The sequence below is a fragment of the Accipiter gentilis genome, chromosome 13 (assembly GCF_929443795.1).
Source record: "Accipiter gentilis chromosome 13, bAccGen1.1, whole genome shotgun sequence".
Lineage (NCBI taxonomy): Eukaryota > Metazoa > Chordata > Aves > Accipitriformes > Accipitridae > Astur > Astur gentilis.
Window position 1 is genome coordinate 15,822,918 of NC_064892.1, and position 8,036 is coordinate 15,830,953.

Consider the following 8,036-nt stretch of genomic DNA (forward strand, 5'->3'; position numbering starts at 1 on the left):
AAGAAAGATGCTAAATAGCATTTCTGTTCTGTTGTCAGTTTTCTGTCAGTGTGCTAACCACCCAGCATCTCCCTTCTTCTGTCAGCGTGCTAGACACTCAGCTAATCAGCAACACATGGGCAGTGTCATTATGTCAAATAAAAGTAATCATTGGTTTGACGAAATCCCATTTTTCATTTTCTTTTCCAAGGGGCTTGGACAGTATTTGAGTTCCTGTCCTCCTCAGCTTGAATCCCAAAGTGCTTTAGATGACAGACAGGCACCCATTTCCTAGCAATAGCAATCTGAGCATTTGTAGGTGAATAAAACCAGTAGCCAAAGGAGCTTTCAACTAGGTAGTGAGGCTTAGTGGCTTAGTGAATTTAGCTGCCTACAGGATTAAGCAAGACTGGAAATTGAGTGGCTTTTAGGAACCTAAGTCCCAGCATAAGCAGGATTTTGCAGACTGGATCCCACTCAATGTTTTTATCATCTGATATCTTAAATGAAGCGATTCAACCACCTACAGCAGCAGACTGATTTCATTGTTCTTTCACCTTCTGCATCTCCTTAACAGACAGTATTCACCAGCTCTTGAGCTTAGAAATGCCAATGAAAATGCCTAAATAAATTTTCTGCAGCTGCATTTAAAGGCCAAAGTTTGACAGTTTGGGCCTACAACACTCAGTCAGAATGTAGCCAGTATAACTGTATTTTTTTCCCCAGAATTGTGATTATTTCAAAGTCACATTTTGAATGGAGTCGCTGTGGAGCATTACTTCAGAACTAGACAACAGCATTCACCTTATTTGACACATATTAGTGCTCTTGCAATAGCTGATAACACACGCAAGAGAGGGAGGGAGGGGACAAGGGGGAGAAAGACATGCCAGGGAATGAGCAGCAAGTGCTTGCACAAACCTTTCTTTCAGTTCAAGTATGTAAAGTGAGATAAATGGTCAAACTGCAGACATACTGTACGCAGCAGGAGCCAAGAGCTGCTCCCCGGATTGGCAGCTCCAGAAGCCATCAGCACCGGATCCTCTCAGCAATTACCAGCTCGGAAATGTCCCTCCATTGATTGTGACGGACGTAAACCAGCTGCGTCTCAATAGCGAGAGAACAGAAGGAGGAAGAGGCAGACGGCAGGACACAAACAGCACCGAACACTGGGACCAGCTGCAGCCTGCAGGTCACACTTCCATGTCAACAAAAAAATGTTATTTAATATTTGCCAAACACTGCAGTAATTCATCACAAGGTATAAGTGGATCTATAACGTCTGAGATCGCCCGTTGAAGATTAACTGGACGTATCGCATTTCCAGTGCAGCAACTTAAATGGGAAACAAAATAGCTTGAACCTTGTGGGCAAGGCACTTATTCATTCTCTGCAGTAGCAGGGTTCCCATGCTGGCCAGCCTCAGCCATGTAGTTTAGGAAACCCTCATGCCAGAATATTTGTATGCGTGAAGGACGGTGCTAAAACAGGACAGTGCCAGCCTGTCAGAATTCAGCTAATGTGAGAGTCTGATCAAATGTACGCAGCTGCCCTCATCTAAGCTAGAGCCTGTATAGGAGAAAATTACTGTGAATCACCAACTGAGAGCGGAAGAGCTTGATTATTGTTTAAACATAGAGCTAAACTGGCAACAAACGGGTCGCTGCTGGAGGGTGCCTCTAAAAATATCTGCTTTCCCTTGCAGACTTTCTTGAAAAGGACACCGGGCCTCTTGCCTCTAAGAGGTGGCATTCCCAGAGAGGTAGAGTCGCAGCAAGCTGCCTACACTCATGTTGTACTGCTTCACGCCACTTCAAGTTTTTACAACAGAACAAAGGAAAAACTTTAAAATACTGTACAGAGGGAAGTCCCACAAGAACTTTACAGAGAGAAGAAATTATGCCACATATCCCAAAGCGGAGATGAAGACAAAAAAGGCTGGCAGTGCCTTATAATTTTTGGTTTATCACTTTTTAGCACATCTAACGCAATCTACAGCCGTTTCAATTATACCTAAAAAGCTAATAAACATTAATTCAACCCAAAGAGTCATCCAGCAATGGTGACGACTGACATTTCTGTTCCCTGACCTCTGACTGTCTGCAACCCAGCTGGATTCCAGTACTGCTAGACATTGCCTCAGGTCAAGAGCAATGCTCAGGTAGCGACTGTGGAGCAAGACAGTTCTGACAGGGACTGCAGTACTGTCCCTTGTATTGTCCCTTCAGAACTGCCATTTCCTGCTGCAGGTGTGAAAAGGCAGTAAGCTAGCAAGTTATGTACATTCCCATAGTAATTATGCTATAACTAACCCATAGAGTGCTTCTACAATATAGTATTTCACAGGATTTCCTCAGTAATTGCTTCAGCATCTACCCAGGACTGTTATGCAAAAGCTGTAAGTATGCCTCTAGAGAACTGAGTAATTATAAGAGGTTTTAAATAACACAATTTAGTGTTTAAAATAATGAAGCGTATCAAGGCCACAGAGTGATGAGAAAGTACAAGCCGTGTTCTTCTTGCCACAATGCTCTTCCTGGCACTGTACAGCACTCATTACGTGGGCTTTCCGGAGAACCTTTCTGTACGTCATAAAGGGCAGCACTCAATTCCCCTTTTTCTTTTCTTTTGGTGGGTACCTTTGAGGCACATGTTTGCTGCTGCAGCAAACACAAGACGCAAGCTTGTGCGTAACCTCCTTCATACATTGAGGGTGTAGGTGTTTTCTGCACGCCCAGCTCTCGTTTAAGGTTGTGCCCCAATGAGGTTTTGCACCCAGACACCTGCCTTCTAATTCCTCCCGTTCCACTTCTCCTCTCTGCCATCTTCCATTCCTATCCTTCTGCAAAATTTCCTTTCCACCTACTAACGCTCATCTCTTCTACCCCAGTTCACTAGTTCCCCATTCTTTTAACCATTTCTGGAGCTTATCGTCCATTTCTTTCATATATTTTTTTCATAAAAGTTACATTTTTACTTGAACAGCCATGATGCAAATGCAACTTAAAGGACCTTGAGATTCTCCAAGACACTGGAACTTTGTGATTAGAAGACAAGTTTTTCACAGATGAATACCTCACAAGGTAGTAAATTCCACAAGTCATCATTCATAGGACTAATTAACATGCAAAATTAACAAATGATACGACACAGTCAGTGTGGATCCCAAGGCCCCACTTTATACTTTCATTCTCCTCCTGTCATTCTCCTGTGCGAGAGTCCACAGTATTTTTGCTTGAAGCACTAAAGATGCATAACCCCACGATTCTTCATGGGGACACCAATTTAATGCAGCATTTTATACAGCAGTACCAGTTCATGTGCACTGCTGCAGGTGTCTAAACCTGAGATGGACAAGTCTGAATACAGTAGACAGAAAGAGGCAAAACAAAAGTCAACATTTAAGCAAAACTTCCCATCTGACCCCAGAACATTTATTTTTTTTTCCCACAATTTTACTTCAATAAATTTTAAAATTATCCATTTCTACTGAGAATAAAGTTCAGTGCTGACAGTTTGAAACTCTGGTACAGCTTTTTCATCTGTACAGATCCAGTCAGTGTTGCCGGAAAAGTGTTGCCAGAACCATTTGCTTAGAATGAAGAAGGACATGCCTGTTCTGGTTTTCTTTCTCATTCTTTTTGGATTATTTTTAAGAGCTCTCTCATTTTTCCAAGAGCGGTACCAAGGCTTGTCAATACACATCTATCTGAAACTGAAACCCTAACAAGGAAGAATTGATGGATATGCAGTCAGCAAAATTTCAAGTTCCCTTCTGATAAAATTCCATCTTTCAACAGCCTTTTTAGGAGTTAGTTTTGCACCAGAGTAAAGGAGAAGTAGCAAGGAACATTCCCTGCTGTATTGTCAAAGAAAAAACTTAACTAGCAATATGGCTCATTTTACTTCAATTTCATGTAAAACTGAAAGAAGCATGTCTTTTTTTTTTTTCCTTAGAAGCAGTCAGCGTTGTCCTGCATCTCTGTACTACCCATTATACTTAGCAACACCCTCTCAGGGTAATGTAGCTGCCTAGATGTATTTAACAGAAAACAGTTTAGCAAAGCACAGACAAATTCTGCCCTAGAAGTCAGATATATCAGTTAATAAGCGAAGGGATGAAGGAACAAGCCTAACAAGAAACTTCCAAGTGATGTTGTCAGGATAAGGACTCATCTCAGCATGATCCCAGCAAGAGAAACCACCGGGGGGAGAGAAAACTCCCCGCATAACATGCACAGGTTTGCTATCGCTAAAGCTTTCAGCCTGACAGAGAGGAGCAGAGCAGGACTTTGCCCTTCCTGGAGGAGATGTAAACTTCTCATCATTAATAAAAGGAGGATGACTGACAACTGATGAAATCAATTTCCTTTATCACAGCTGGTGGTCTCACAATTAGCAAAGCTTAGGGCAATTACAGGACCTAAATCTCTCCCCTTCTAGGTTTTGTGGGTTTGTTTAGGTATTACTTTACATTACTGCATTACTCCAGCACTTTTCGGGCTGAAATGACTTTTCAGGCTGTGTGCTGAGGTCTCTGTCCTGCAAGCCGATCTGTGCCGTCAAACCAGCGAAATCTGTGCACAGGTGAGGGGCTGTGCTGGGGATGGGGGTCCCCGGGATGGGGGTGTTCAGGCTCCTGTGGGATGGCGGAGGAAACCCGCTGCTGCCCAGGAAAGCGAACGCCAGCTGAAAGAAGGGATTAACCCCTGAATTCACAAAGGCGAGAGGAGATTTTTAATTGACAAACAGAATGGAGAAGGGATTGATTTTAACAGCCCTGACTTCCGAGAGTGCAGCGCAGCACCGCACAAAATCAGCAGCAGCTCTGGAAAAGGTAAGAAAGTCTGTCCTGCGGAAGCCTGTTACAAGATTCGGGACTGCCACCCCCGCTCAAGTTTCCCCATGCAAAAAAAAACCCCCAAGTTGATCTTGGTTTGTCTTTTTTAGAAAGACAAAAGGATAAACAGGTGATGTGTCATCCTGGGTAATTCATGTATTTCAACACTTTGAAAGAATATGTAACATTATTTCTACTGTTTGTATCGGCGATGTGTACTTACAGCATCCAAATCGCCTCCAGGGCATACTGTGCTGTGCACACACGCCATAGAAGCCAGTGCCCCCCCTCACCACCCCACGAAGGAGCTTGTAGTCAAAATAAACACGACGGACAAAAGGTGTGAAGAGAAACCGCAAATACGGAGTTGAAATGTCCTTGTTTGCAGCCAGGCAGCAGCTCAGCAGCAGGGGATATGCTGATGCGAATTCCACCCAGACGTACCCTTGCTCAGCTCCACCAGGAGCTTTTCCCAGGTCTCAACCCACTACTGAAGCTGGGAAGCCAGGTCTTTTCTTCAAAACCGAACAACCCTCCTTCTTTCTTTTTGCAAGACGGACTGGAAGGACTGTCCACTTCTACCCAGTAACACGGTATTTAAGGCTCAGTTCTGGTTTGTGGGAAGTGGAGAAGAGCAGGAAGAAAAGCAAGGGAAGCTCTGCTGTGCATTCAACATGTTCATTTCATGCCACTGTCAAAAATCGGCACAAATGGATACCCGGGTGAGCCTAACTCACTAGGCAGGTAGTTTGGAAGGGCTCGCGTTAGGTGATGCAGTGTCCGAACACCTGCATTTTCTCATGAATCCACACCATAGCCTATCTGGTTTCTTGTCCCCACAAGAAAAAATGGGAATAAAAGACTTCCTTTCTCCACAGGGGGTCGTGAATACAAATACATGAAAGACGTAAGATGCTCGGACCCCATATTAAGGGAATAATCTTTCTGTCCCGCAAGCATTATTTTAGCAAAAAGCACCTGGTTGTTACTATTTTTAAGATGGGCTTTTATTAAAGTGCCAAAATGTGTGTACAAATATATTTTAGCAGAAAAGTTGGCATACATTTTCCTTTAAAAAGGGCAGATCCTTCTCTGTGTTGAGTTTTTAAAACTTACTCAAAACCCAATAATTTGTCCTTCACCACCGCTACCCCCAGACTCTCGCCCAGTGTCTCTGCCGTGTGCCTAACTAATCAAAGTGTTGTGTTATGATTATTACCATAGCGACTGCAATCCAACAGCTGCCTTGACATTTCATCTTCTGCTGCTTTTAAAATGCTTTCTTTTTGCCAAGGAAAACTTTTCTCAATTATTTTATTTTTTTTACTACACACTGTTCACTCCACTTACAAAATAAACATTTAGAAAAAAAATCAGCGGAAACTGCCTTGGTTCTAACCACACATTTTGCTAATTGCTTTTATTCTCCTCTCAAGTCGTTTTAAAGGTTTCTGAGGCTGTACACTAAAAAGCTTGAGCTTTATTTTGCAGATAAACCGATGATTGTGCACTACTGCGTAGGGCCACCACGGGTGGGCAGGAGCCACCTCCAGCCCCCAGGTGCAAGGGCAGCTGCCCAGCCCTACCCAGCCTCCTGCCGGGGAGACACCAACCCCATCCTCATCCTCCTAGCCACTCAAAACTCGCCATCCCGCTTTGTCGTCTCCCTGTTTTGCTGCTCACTCTCCCACCAATGCTCTCAGCTCTATCAATCTCACGCACTTCCCATGGAGCTTTAAGACCGTCGCCACGTCTCCTGCCTCTTGAGGAGGTGAGGAGATAAGACAGTAGAGAATGTCACTGAAGACGCCTTTTTGCTCCTGCCCTAAAAGAGGAAAGGTTGAGCATGGTGGAGCACCTGGCTGGTGCAGAAGCCCCCAGGCAGGGTTTTGGGGATGCCAAGGGGGGTGCAGCAGTGGAGGACCACCGTCCCCCGCTGGTGACACAGCCACAGGGTCTAGCACCTGAAGTTGCTATGTTTCATGTACAGACAGGGATAAGAAAGCACCCTGCAGATTTTAAGTATATACAGATTAGCTCTGCTAACTGATAGTTCATTTCACTACTACTCATTTCACAAACAACAAGCCATTTTTAATTGGCTAAGCTGGTAACCCCCCTTCTTTTCCAAAAGGAGGGAAAGGCATAGCTTTTCTTTGAGCAGCCTGCAAGGAGTGAGAAAGCACCTTCTCTGCAACCTTTCAAAGCACTTGCCCCAAGATGCTTTCCCATCCTAGCCTGCATTTGAGCATGTCTCAGGTAGTCTGGTGCCAGGAAGGTGTGGGCTGGGGCATGGACATGTGTGCAGGACATAGCGAAAAGAGATTGATTCAAAATGGCAGTAGGTTGGATCATTTGCAGCTTGGCCAAGGTAGGAGACACAGAATGTGTGCGTGTGTTGAAGGGATTTTGACCATGGTAAGAATAAGGTCAAAACTCAGAGCCATTCAGTCTGAGAAGGATTTGGGTTTAAAAGGATAGCTCCAGACCACTTTTTAACAATTTTTCTTTAATTACAAGGTATGATGACAAATTAAAATTAACAACCCTTATCGGAAAATCATGTATATTTAACATGAGGAAGAAGGAAAACACCTTCAGAAGCAGTCAGCTTCCTGTCTTATGCTTTTGAGATCTCACTGATGTCTCACAGAACGGATCTCAAATATGTATATATATAATCCCCACAGCTAAAAGTCATCTATTTTAAAAGACAAGTGTTTGCTCACATGAGGAACATTGTACTCAAGCGTTCAGTCTTTGTGATCCATATGGATTTCATCAACTTGTTTGCCAGGAATTTAGGAAAAACAAACTATATTCATGTTCCTTAGAGAAATGAATTCAGTTTGTGGCCTGTGTAAAAAGAAATACAGCTTGGGAACAAAAAAGCCTGGGGCATTCCTGGAACTGGAAGGCCAGAGAGCCAAAATAATTGATCCACTTAATATGTGAAATGAGTGACTTGCAATGGCATCTCCATCAGCACTGGAAGTACATGGTTTCAGCTTAGAAAGTGATTTCATGTCACATCCCATAAAGGGCCCCCAGATGTGAAGTGCTGTCACAAGCCCCCCTGGAACCAGGCACTCCTGTTGCTCTGAGAACAGCATTAACTCCACATCCCAGGTTCCCTTTTCTGCTCTTCTTTTGGCCTGAGAATCACTGAGATCCTCTTTTCTGGATGGTCCCTCAGATGGGACAGAGGCTTGGTTGC